Genomic DNA, 13,675 nt, shown 5'->3' on the forward strand with positions numbered 1-13,675 from the left:
CGATTTCAAACTTCGATATAGCATAGTCTCGGAGAAGATGGATTAGAAAACGTTAGATTATCTTGAAATGTAACGGCCGAGAAATTCAAAGTAGGCATCCTTGTTGATCCAAGGAAATACACGTCCAATAACACGACCTCGAAAGTTGATCACGTCATGGTGCGCGTTTTTAACGTTATGATTGCATGACTGAAATGTTGTTTCGAATATCGCTACAAGTATTTGCATAGGCTCTATTGCATCGTGGACGCGACATGCGACTGCTACGCAAACAGAGGAATTTCATTTTCGACTCGGAAAATAGTCTTGCTCCAGGGGTCGGTCCTCCGACTCGTTACATCTACATCGATGGGAGATAAACTTTGTTTCGTGAACAAAATGAGTCTTCGCCATGTATGTTGATCAAAGTTCGTTATCGTTTCACGGTGTATCGTGTAATAAGTTCACGGTCGCTTTGGCGATTGGTATCTGACAGAGAACATCGAGTCCTTGATTATCTTGCTTGCTCACGAGTGAACCACTCACAAAGAGCAGTACAGCCTTTGTCCTCGTGGAAACTTCACAGGAATGTCGCTCTCTCGGTCGTGCCTTGGACGTTTTACCGTGCTTCTCTTCGTTTTTACTTTCTTACATCTTACGCGGGCCATCGTCGTACCTCAAACCTATTCCGACGTGTACAAAAAGAAACATGAATCAGGTCATCGAAGTATGATCATTGAAAGTCTGTTAGACGAAGAGAATCAACGAGAAGAATTTTTAACGTCGATACCTTGCATCAACAGTTTCTTGGAAAAGTACGTACACAGACCAGATAGGATTTCTTTCGTAGCGATGGATAACGAAGAAAGTATCCAGAACATAGTTCAGTCGTTCGTGAGAAGTCTTCACGATTATTTCGCATTCTTCAAACACACTGTAGACTTGGACTTCGAGGCACACGAATCTGCCTTGAGCACGATCATCCTGATGCAGAACGCCAGCAGTCTCGACGACAGTCATTATATACTGGAACCTTGCGATCGCGCTTGTCCTTTTATTACGATACTGATAAGCTCGTTTCAAGACGAAGAAAGCTTCCTCGAGCACGCGAACGTTGTAATGCAATCGATGTGGTCCCGAAGAATCTCTACTGTCGTCATCCTAGCAAAAGCTGGTGATTCTGTTCTCGCTGCTGGTAGCCTCACTTTCCAACCCGGTAAAATATGCACCGTATCTCCTCCAGTTATCTTGGACAAATGTGAAGACAAATCTTGGAGCAAATTGGAGAACATCAGTGCGCCGAAAACGAACGGTTGTATTTTGAAGGTAGCCTACTTCGAACAGTCTCCATATGTGATAGTTGGAAATGATTCAAAGCGTTTATCGGGGTTCGAGGGAGCATTGACAGAGGAAGCGTTAAGAGGGCAGGAAATCGAGCGAGAAAAAGTCGTGTGGAACGATAATACTAGCTATGCGGAACAGGTGCAAATGTACATCTATAACGATATTAACGCCGACTTCGTTATTGGTCGTATTCTACAGCAGTCTTACGAGGATATAGATTACTCGTGCTCTTATGACACGTCGAAAGTGGTGTGGCTAGTCCCAAAGGTTCCTAACGTGTCACTGAAAGGACTGGTTCAGCCATTTCAGCAGTACGTCTGGGCAGCAGTAGGAGGATCTATACTATTGGGTTGCGTCGTCAAAATCTTCTTATTTCGTGATCTCTCCTTTTTAGATATATTTGCTCTGGTAATTGGAGTTTCCACTGCGCGTCAGCCCATCAGACTTTCAACTAAAATTCACTTCCTCGCGTGGTGCATCTTCGGTTTATTTCTCACGCAACTTTACGTGGATTCTTTGGCCGACCAACTGATCAATATGTCCGACTTGAAGCTCGAAACGACGAAAGAGCTGATCTCATCGTCGTTTCAAATCGGTGGGACAGCGGCATTCGCGAGATTGTTCGAAATATTTGACCAGGATGAAGTTGTTGAAAGTGTACGAAAAAAATTTGTGATATTTGATCAAGATGAGTACCTAAGGCAATATTATGATCTTTTGGACGGAACGAATTCCTCTTTTGCGTTGGTCATAGTGTTAAATTCTTCACGCAGTGATGCTATCGAGACGACACAGGCGTACACCATAACCACAGATGTGATATGCAGTTTTCCTCTGGCTTTGGCTACCTGGAAGGGATCCCCGTTTTTGGAACACCTCAACGAAGAGATTAACAAATACATCGATTTTGGAATATTAGATTTTCTGATCCGCATTGCTTTAGAAAAGAACTTGCGCGCTATGTTATCGCAAACTGCACAGGACGAAGAATACAAAACAGAACTTCACTTGCAGCAATTCGTTCCGGCATTTTTATTAGTCGCCATTGGGTTCTCCAGTGGTTTCTTGTTCATCATTCTCGAAGTCGTGCTCTATCCTTCTAAGCTTCTTCAGTAATCTTGGAAGATGCGAGAAAAGAAATTTCGACAGTTTGAAATCTCAATATTAAATTATATATTTATCGACAGACGTACACTTGATATGGGAAATTGTGAAATCGAAAAATCGAGCACTAGTCAAATTGTCATCGATCGCAAAAAGTGTCGAGTGAGTGGATATCGTTCCACCGAGGATTATCGGCTTTCGCTTTTTAAATTATAGATGGATATTGGGCTGCGGCTGGATGGGCGCGCAAATTAGATACAATCCTCTTGCCGAATCTATCAAAATAGACAATTTACGTCATAGATTTATGTCTTAGCTTTAATCGTGCAATACGATAAGACGTCATAAGCGGTTAGTGTTTTTCAATCCTTTTTAAGTTGCGATATCCTTTCATGATAATTAAATATCCTCTCTCTCTCTCTCTCTCTCTCTCCTATTTAAGAAAAGCATTTTTATGGTTAATTTTACATCTACAGTGTAGCCATATTATACGTTTGACAGTGTGGCCTAGTAATTGCGCAAATAGTAATTGCAGAAGAAGATGTGGAACGCATTATTTTGTTAGATTTGATGGTTGTGGTGTTAAAATATACAATTTAATTTCAAACTTTTGTGTGTATGTTTGTATTTTGATATAATCCTCGATAATAATGATTTGAAGTTTCCGTTTAATTCCTGCTTGCACAAAGTTTCAGTTTTCTTGCGATCTTTTCGAAGAATAGCAAAAGAAGTCGGAGATTTCCCGGAAGAATGTGTCAATATTAAACTTCATCCCTTATCCAACTTCGAAAATAATCCTCGTACAATTATTTGGTTCATTCATCGTCGGATCGAATCATTCTTTTCGTAATCAAAGGAGAGTTAAGGGTCGTAACAAGAGACGAACTGTCGCGTATCGTAAGGAGAATTTCTTCGATCGATTAGCTACAATCTATATAAATGAAGGTGGATCATAAAGATCTCAAATGACGATTGAACGTATTACGTTCTTAGTTGGTGGTATTTCAAGCAAAATCCGCGAGGGGGTAACGTAATTACCGTATTATTCTCAACGATCCACGCGGAATTTCCAGCTCTTAGTTTTAATTTTACAGGCTATAAAGTTTGGCTATTTCGTTGGATTATACTATCGATTGTATAATATGTAGTTAAGGTTATATCGCATCATATTTTTATACCATCAACTTTGCGCATCAATTCCATTCCAGCTAATGTCATTATCGAATTTTTATTACTAGTAGAATGTTGTGACAACCTAGAATTGAAAGCTGCTTTCATTTGAGAAATGTATCGGAATATTCGATCTGTTTTTATATAGCGTTCTATCGTGCGTTGAAAATTTAAATGAACCAAAACGTACAGCATTGATATAACATGTCAGAATATAGGAAATAAAAGTTATAATATTTAGGGGATGAAGGAAATTTCTTTAGTGATTATTCGTAACAATTTAAATTTAAACAAACATCCGCAATGTATGAATAAATTAACACGATATCAGCATCGCAAATGTATGATACTTTAAGATTAATTTATATGTAATTTTCAACTTTGAGATTACTTAATAAAATATATTATATTATTAATAGACTACGCATCTCTATGTAATTATGGGAAATTAAAAGATGCAAAAATGACTAAGCCGGGTATAATATACAAAAATACATGAAACATCCAAAGTATAGTGCTCTTTATAACGTCCAGTGAATAAAATAAATTTCTATTCAGATTCCATTTCTACAGTCTATTGTATATATTTTATTTAGTATAGTAATGTATATACATATGTGCATGAATATATAAACATGCTTTGTACAAGGAAGGAAACATGATCTTGATGGACGTTTTGTCCCAATTCGTTGTTGTAACGAACGTGTTAACAAATCTTAATAAATCCGTTAAACATCACAGTAGATATAAATCGTATGAATGCATGGCAGCAAATATTTGCATATCGTTCTTATATCATGATTATCAGCTTTCCGAAGGAATTTGTTCGTCGCGTCTGGCAACGTCAAGCTCATCCTTGCGAAACTAAAAATCCGCTTACGTGACTCGTACGCTTATTCCAAACATGCAGTCGACGTAATATCGCGCTGCCTATGCTTGACGTTTCTTCTCCTGTTTTCACATCGCATTTGGATTTTCCGGATGATCGTCGTTCATGCTATCTAATCGTTCGGTGCGCGTTTAAATCTTAATTTGTTCTTTCCTTGAAATCGAAAGAAGCTCTCGAGGCATTGAGACACGCAAGTCGGAAAGGCAATTGAATCAGTCGAAAAGCGAGTCTTTAGAATGGGAGTCTTAGCTTTTTGCAATTGATGCCTTCATGGATGAATGTTAGTATCGGCTTGCTTCTTATCGTAGACACTAGAAATTGTTGACCCTTATTGCAAGCACTAACGAGCCTCTAAATTACTGCCATTGAACGTCTAGCGCTTTTTTAGGCCTCCGCAATTTCGTTCAGCTTAATAAATCTGGTTAATTTTTTCGTTTTCTTTTGGATGGATTTTTCGTTTCGTGAAACACGAATTTATTTTTCATTTATTTCTTATTCGACGATAAGTCAACATACTGTGTCATAAATGGCAAACTGTCATTGCCTAAAATATTTGATAAGTAAAAAAAAAAAGTAAAAAATTGGACATGCTCCAAGACGAAGTTCGACGTCTTTTGTTTTGAGTTTTCGTCGCAAATTTCTTTCGAACGATAATCCGTCGATGTATTTACGATCGAGCCAAAGAACAGAATTTCGTACTCGATCCGGTTTCCTTTTATTCTCTTTTTATTTCTTATCTAGAGCAGCGGAGGGATAGATTATGTATTCGCGTGATCCCATTACTCCAGCCGCCTATAACCGAAAGGAAAACTGTTTTCGTGCTCGGAGGGAAATGCAATGAAACTTCATTTCGGAGCTAGATTATCGTGTTATCGTTGTTTGCTGAGAACTTGCTACGTGTTGCGAGAAAAAAGAACGATCCTCGGTTTTGGTTGGATTTTTGCTTCCAAACAACGAGTTTATAATAATTATCGACAACCATGTTTGGTGCGCGATATTGATTCAGTAAATTTCTTCAATCTGTGGCATTGCATTTATACGATTGGTCTGAACAGGATATGATATTTTCCGATTGACGTCGACTCCTATTGTTTGCAACTAGGCGGCACATAATGAAACGATGCTGTCGTAAAAGCGACGCACGACAATTTGTCGGCTACGTATGCGCATAACAAACGCCGAACATAAATGGTACAAGGTATTTGTTTCATTTCTCTATTTATGACGGAAATTGATTGTAAAGCGCGATCGTATAATATTGGATTGGCAACTAAGTGATTGCGGATTTTGTCATTAGATGGTAAGCCGTGGTATAGTATATCTATACTTAATTTATTTTACATACTAAAAGTATTTTTAACAATATATTTATTCTATTAGTATATTTCGTGTATTGCAGATTTATTATTTGTTACGTACTTTCGCGAACTGCTGTTTGACGAATACCGTTCTCAGTTGGAGATCAATCAAAGGAAGGAATTTGACAGTGGTCAATAGGGGGAATGTCGTTTTTCGATAAAGGGGATAGAAAATTTGTATTCGACGAAATATCTATCGAAGCAAGAATTTATCGAATCGTCTGTACAAGAAATTTATGTACTTTTTATCTGTGCAAATATCGTGCACTACCGTGGTTACGTATTCCTTATTTATGCAAATATTTATGCTTTACTCCAGTCATGTGCTCTTTGTGTGTAGAAATATTATCGATGCTTGTGCAGCTAAAATGGAGCTTGCATGAGGTTTCAAGTGCTTAATAAATGAAAAAGTATACGCTGCGAAACAGCAATCATCGAAACGATGCAAAGAGCATTGGGATTCACCGCCCACGAACAGCAAACGCGCAGAGAGCATTTGTTTATTCCTTAATTAAATTATCGTAAACGAGAGACTCGAAGGAAATGTAATTTGTAGACGCGGCTTCTTTATGCGATCGCTATTACGGGATTGCCAAGCGGCCATGAAAATTCATCTGGTCCGTGAAAATCTTGTTAAGGGCGAGCGACGAATTTGGATCGCGCCAGTCGATAACTTTATATTCTGGCTGCCAGCGTCCCCTCTGAATGCTTATGTCATCTCTCTTCCTATATATACATATACATAAAAATACACATACACGTATTCACACATGTATATGCACATAGACGTGTACATATATGCGACTATATTTCTTTTCTTTTTACGGCAGCATATTGAAATGCAGGGCAATACGTTGCATCGATTTTCGCGTCGTTGGTTGCATGTGGCCTACGAGAAACATATCCACTCACGATAGACCGTGTCTCAAAAGGACCCTTTAAATCGGTTCTCGCGGCGTTTCGCTGAGAATCGTTTACCTCTTGACAGGCACGAAGCACAGAGAAGGCAGGAACAAGGGGATAGGAACGTGCCTTGAGTTTCACGAGTATCCACCGTCTTCCCTTGTTTCCCACTTTGGACGGTTCGTTCGTCGTGATCCTGGCTTCGTCCGCTAGAATCACCGACTTCAACCCACCATAATATCATTCGTGTAAAATTGAAAACTTTAGACGTGGTTTGAGATTTTGTGCGAACGAGGAAATCGCATCTGCTACTTGCGCCGTTTCTTGCACTGCAGCAAGCTTTTCAAGAAATAGTTGCGTAATTGGCGTCGAGGATAGCTACGTGGAATCATTTATGACAGACCTTCTTCTTTTCGGATATACCTACATTTATACTTATATTTCCGTTCATATTATAATATTATAATATTGGAAGATTTGTCAGTCTCGTATGAAACGCGATAATCGATCTAGATTGTCAGGGAAATAAGTAATTGGTTACAGTTTTTCAATTTTCAGAATTGTCAAGGTGCCTGAATCTGCGTTATAAAGTCGCTAATGTATAGTATGTATGGAATCTAACAACGAGAAATACGAATAATAATATGAATTGACGAGAATAGTTATCAAAAGACGCAATAAATGTACGCAGGAAAAGAGATAATTCTTGAAGGTTTCGATAATTTGCCAGATTTACTGAAATTTTCGCAAGTATCGCAGTACTTATGAATGGGGGTGAATATATTTTATGAAACTACTTGGGTTACGCGGCGAACATGTTAATTCGATAGAAGAAAAAGCGGCCATAGACACACAAGGTATAACGATGGGATTCTTGTACCGCATTATAAACGATAAGTAGAGTGCTCGTTAAATTCTATTTGTGTTCTCGACGATACTCGAACCTACGGAGAAATTCTTGCAAAAAACGGAAAGCAGGTGCGACGACGTAAAAACTAAAGCAGAAGAAACATATTGGTTTTATCGAGAAAATATGAGCAGGAAATTTTGTGCGGCGACATGTAAAGCATTCTCTCTTGTTCTGCATTTTTACAAGCGTTTGACATTGGAAAAACATTATTAATTTCTCTTACACAGAGTTACACTTTAGTCTGTTTAATCGAGCTTTATTCATTATTTATTATTTATTCATTCTGAAACAATTTCTCAAAATCATGAGCGTCATAAATAGACTGCCGATGTTTACCCATTTTTATGAACGTAACTAGAGAATCGGGAGTCGAATAGAAATTCGTTCTATAATAGACGATATCCATTCTGCGAATGTTTGCACTTTGAAATTTCCCAAAGATGTAAAAATATCCGCGATTTAATCGTAAAACGAAATCTTTTAGAACGTAAAAGTCAGTTTTCGAGGATTTCCGTTCTTCTTCTACAAAATCCGGCAGTTTAATAGAATTCGGCCTGGAAACTTTGCTAATTAACTCTTTAATGCTCGATCTCTTTTCACGATTGCACCGGCTCGTTGTGTTGGAGAGTTCTTTTCGAATCGTTTGATTACGAATTGTGAAGAAGTTGCAGCTCCGATTTATGGGCTCAGAACATCAGCTTCTTTCTTCCCTTCGAAGCACGAAACGAGAGAAATCTTTATAAAACAATTCAATGCTCTGTGTATTATTCATTCCGATTTGATTTTAATCGATAAGCTGTTGAGCTGCTACGTATCGGAAACTGATCTTAGCGGGGCAGCTTGCATTATTCAAGTATGGTTTTTAATCGTTATTCGAGATCTTGAATTTGAAGGGGAATAGAAGGAAAAATCTTTAACATTTACGATGAACGAACGTTTGTAAAGCAAATCCAATGAAAACGAACATTGACATTATATTACGGTTTAAGTAAATTATTCGTTGGATAATAGTCTCTTCAAACTGACACGGTGTATTAATTCAATCTTTATTCTTCATCGAAGTTGCACATTGTTTCGAATAAACATCGGTCGATGCGTTATTTACTTTTAACATGCTGGTTATCAATGATGCTTCTTATGATTTCTGGGCTTTATATTTTGCAATATTATATCACTGTTTATTTGGAGATTTCCACAAATGAAATATACTTTAATCAGCAGAACACAAATCATAATAAAGTGATGCAGTAGTATGAAAAAAATTCAACAGTAACGAAATAAATTTGAATAAAAACAACTGAATCGGCGAGTTGAAATATAGCACGTGTCCAAAAACGACACTTTGAAATGTTTGACAAAATGGGTTTAGCTAAATTCGTTCCCAACTTTCTCTGAAATTAATTTCAATTTTCGCGTATTATCAACACATTTCGATGTAAACCTAGTAATGCCTACCCGGATAAACCTTCAAATACATCCAATTATAATTAAATCCTTTTCACACATTTGCGATAATAGAAATAAAATTACATCGAAAATTTGATTTTACTGTTTCCTAATCAATTTCTTCAATCGATTGCTTTCCTTCGAAAGAAGAAAAACGACAGAACTTCCCAGTGAACCTAATAGTTGTTTCAGGCACGATCACGAGCTAGAAATTATTGGCTTGTATTTCCACGTAATTACGCAAAAAATCTCTCGTGCATTTTATGAAGTAAAACTGCCCAGATTATTATTAATAAATTATTATTATTATTAAGCGGAAGCAATTTGTAATCTGTCTCTGTTTTTAACGCGAAACAAACGGCAGATTAATAAAACGAAGCGAGGTCGGGGACTATGGTAAAAGGGGATTTATCAATGCCTGGGTTTACGTGCTGTTGGCCAGGAAGTCGGGCTATATAGAAGACGACGTCTTTAGGGGAAGTTTCTATGTTTCCTCTGCACTCTCTGAACTGTTGATTAATGTTACCCCTTGCACTTTCTCTTCCGATTCCTTTTTGTTTCCCTGTCCATGTATTCATTTGTTTCCACGAGCTCCAACTCGTAGTAATCCGTAACTACTCTACGAACAATTGTTGAAGTATGTCATTGACCTTAACCTCCACTAATCAACCAAGAACGCTTTCATCGAATTGCCAATTTAGTATAGCAAGTCCATATCCCAGATAGAGAACTTCTTCCTCCTTGATCATTCTATTTATGTCTATGGAGCTGGCTGCACACGAGAGTTAAGATCACTGACATTGTGCCATTTTTTTAATACCTTTACTTTATTGCCACGATTATTCTCAATGATGTATAGCTTGGGTCAAGACAGCGAGATCGTAAATTAAAGAATCATTCTCGAGGATTGACGTTGACGTTAATCTTACCGTAATCAAGACTGTCTTTACACTGCATTGGTGTTTAGAACTTAGCACAATAAATGGCGCCGTGAAAGAGAAACAATGCACCAAAATTTCAGACCAGTTCTATCGAAGACAAATACATTTATGGGTTGGTTCCTAGTTAATTAGTAAATAAATCTTTTGAGCAGGATTTTCGAAGATGGAAAGAGAATATATAGTAAAAATCCCATATATGCTGTTGGGTTTTTGTTAATTAATTAAATTTGTAAACATCTAATTATATTCAATTAACGAATTCAATTTTACGTACATTTCTGACCCATTTTACGATCTGGTTATATCTTGTCTCGGACTATACAAATGGTACATCCGTGAAGAAAGATCGTATCTCGTTCAAGATGTCAGCAAAGTCCCATCAAGGATGAAAGACCTGGTCCGTTAACGAAACAGGAACCGAACGTGATTTCCGGTCATTGTTGCCGCTAGAGGGGGCGGTTGTAGCGAGGGTCGAAACGAACAAGCGGAAGATTCTCCTCTGATTGGGCTGACGCTCGTAAATGAGCTATCGGAGTTTACGTTCTAATGACAGCGAAACGTGCGCCGAATGCATTTCTGTTTGGCAATCGGGTCAGCGTGCGCGACATGCCAAACCGGAAATCGATGGCCGTTCAACAACGGCGCGGCGTCGAGATGAATTTGCACGCGGGGAATCGGCGAAACGCCAATTGCCGAGGCAGATTCACGTTAAAAAGTTTATCGCGGCTTGCTACCGTCCGATACGCGACCGGAAATGCACTCATGACGCTCGTACTCGTTCAAACGAACGGCATTAAACGATCAATCGCGTTACCTACCGGCGCCCCAGATCAAACATGAAAGAAGTCGTACGCTTTTTCGATATCGTTTCGGAAACTGCATGATTCGAGCTTAGTGGTCGACGATTGATGGCTTTAGTTATAATGGGAGTCAAGATTTTGAGAATTTCTGTTTAGTCACACGTATTTCTACTTAAAGGTATCATTTATTTTGTCGAGTAATTAACTTTTCCTTGATTTGGTAAAGGGTAATGAATTTCTTATAATAATAAATTTAGGAATTTTATGAAAAGTAGCCGTGAACTGACCTGAAAAAGGTGAGAAATTATCGGGAAATATTTGATCTGGACGAAGTGGTATACAGAATGATATTTAGAAGCAGGTACGGGGTGATTCTCGGTGAAAAACTAAAAAAGAAACATAGAATAATAGAATAAAACTCTGTGAAAAGCTACTGCGTGCATACACTGTTGTCCACAAGTATTAGGACACTTCTTGTCACATATCTGATGCATTCAGGCGATGCTGTAAAAAGTGGTGGATCGATAAGTCAATAGAGAAACGAGCGAAAAATCGTGCACCGCAAGCGTGATCAAACAGAATCATCGGGTGGCTTTCTCAGAACATCGCATTCGCAGGCACATCACGTTAAATTACTAAATGAGGAAAAAGGCTTGGAGCAACTAATACCTCTGATAAACTGTCGAAGCAATCTAGGAAGGGCAAGAAATCTCATTATTGCTGGAATCCTAAAACGTCATCGTAAGACAAGAAGAGCTTTGTCTGACGTCATCGGTGTTCCATAGAATGCCTAGAAAGTTCGTCTTCTTCCATCGGTTTTCCTATCTTTGTAGTCTCCTTTTATGTGTGACGTAAAATGATAGATTTCTTTTTTCCTTCTTTTCTATCGGCGACGCTTCATAGTTCATAATTATCCAATAGCTAGAACGTGGTGCATAAACGTACCGCGAGGATTAACGTGACGTCTCTAATACATCATCGTCGCAGTTGCAGCTACTGCATCGTGGTCGACGACGTCAGTATGTGACGTCAAAGACGGCAACACGTGGTGAACGCGAGCCAGTGTGTACGCGAATGCGGATGAGTCACCGAGACTCGACGACGAAACGACAGAGAAAAGATAGGGACTCGTTGCAAAACAGTTGCGTGGCTTGCTCGATTTATATCTGGCTTTGGACACGAGGTGGAGAATCGTCTACGGAGAGCTTTCTCTCTGATGGTCTTTGGAGGTTCGCAGACGTCTCGGCGCCAAACGTCCCGACGTCGGGGCAAGGCCTTGGCGACCGGTGACCGTGTCTTTTCTCGGCGAATTTACGCCACGCTCTAGTTTCCGTACGGTCAATGACGAATGAAAATACCAATGGGGTTGAATGGCTGGGGACAAGACTGCAGTTAACGCTTCTCCTTCTATCTATTCTCCTCTCTAAAACTATATCCGTAATTGTGAAATCGTTAAATGGAAGACTAGCTGCTGTTGCAGGGATGTACACTGATGGAAAGAAGAAAATTTCAGTTTTGTACTCTCTGAATGCCGGCAACGATAATCTGTTCTAGAGTGTAATTCATTCATTGTTCTTGTCGAATATAGTTCCACTTTGTAAAATTATGATATCCTTTGGTACCATTTATCTCTTAAACTGGTTTGTCCCATCACAAACTTTAACTTTTCCTTTTTTTCTCCTATTCATCTTTTATCGTTTTTCTTTCCTCTTTATTGTTACTTGTTTATTCTGTGTCTTCTTACGACTTTGTATGCCATACTTTGTATATTAAAGTGGGTATTTAACCCGCTTAATAAATTAAATCAAAACATGAAATTATATTGAAAAATGAAACGAAATGAAATTCCCTGTTGTACGCTACTGTAAATGCTTCACCCTAACCCAATTTTGTAGCATTTGATAAGGTTGACTTTCCTCGATTTTCTAGGAATCTCGACGGATAGTCATTTGCAACACTTTACTAACAACATGTTGCTTCGTGTGCGTTTCTAGCGAGAATAATTTATTGCTTATCACGCATGGTCGACGATAAATTAAACGTTTAATATGGTTACTCGGTGGACCAGAGATAGATTTCATCCTTTTCATGCCGGTCAAAGGTCCGAGGATCATCCACCGCAGACAAATTCCTTCAGAATAACCGCGCGTGAAAGGAAGATATCGATAACGTGTCAGAGGCGGTCAGGGCAAAATGCAAATTTGACTTTTCGCGCGATAACAAAGGGATCGTTAACAGAAAGCCGATCTACACTCGTTCCGTGCCTCTGCTCATCTTTTTTCCGTTCTTTCTTTTGCCTTTCTCGGATCATTTGCGACGCGGTGAATCGTAATTTACTTTAATGCACGGCTTTGAGCCGTAATTCACCCAGGGCCAAGAGTTTCTAACCCATTCTTCCACGTTACTCGAGTAAACCATGGTTCGCGGATCGAAATTGCCCTCCATTCCCCGTCTGAATTTTGCCTGACGACCGATCAACTTTATACCGAGATAATTTGTTACACCAAAGAATTATTATTCGCTTCCGCTTTCATAAGGCTACGGCTTCTTTGGCCAGATATGTTGAAGAGTAGATTTTGTTGCAATTCACGCCTTCGTGTAAATGGATAAGCAATTACGGTCTCTGGTGATCGAACGAGCATCATTCGAAACATTCGATGTTTTTCGTTTTCTTTTAGAAAATTGAAAAACGTGGACGAATTGTAAGAGCAATGTTTATTAACGTTAATTAAATGTCGAAGACTGGATCGATTCTCATGTATGCAGATGTATTTTATGTTTATTACTTCCTAAAATCTGTTTGCGTATTGTTATTCTATTGAACTATGGTT

At 38.7% G+C, this 13,675-nt stretch overlaps 1 protein-coding gene across 7 annotated transcripts in view; it reads right to left on the minus strand.

Moving 5' to 3' along the window:
* LOC122575345 (dopamine receptor 2) overlaps positions 1-13,675 on the minus strand; it is an 81,740-nt gene that overhangs the window by 13,751 nt on the left and 54,314 nt on the right. The gene's annotated exons all lie outside the window — the stretch shown is intronic.

The sequence above is a fragment of the Bombus pyrosoma genome, linkage group LG15, assembly GCF_014825855.1.
Source record: "Bombus pyrosoma isolate SC7728 linkage group LG15, ASM1482585v1, whole genome shotgun sequence".
In the NCBI taxonomy this organism is placed as follows: domain Eukaryota; kingdom Metazoa; phylum Arthropoda; class Insecta; order Hymenoptera; family Apidae; genus Bombus; species Bombus pyrosoma.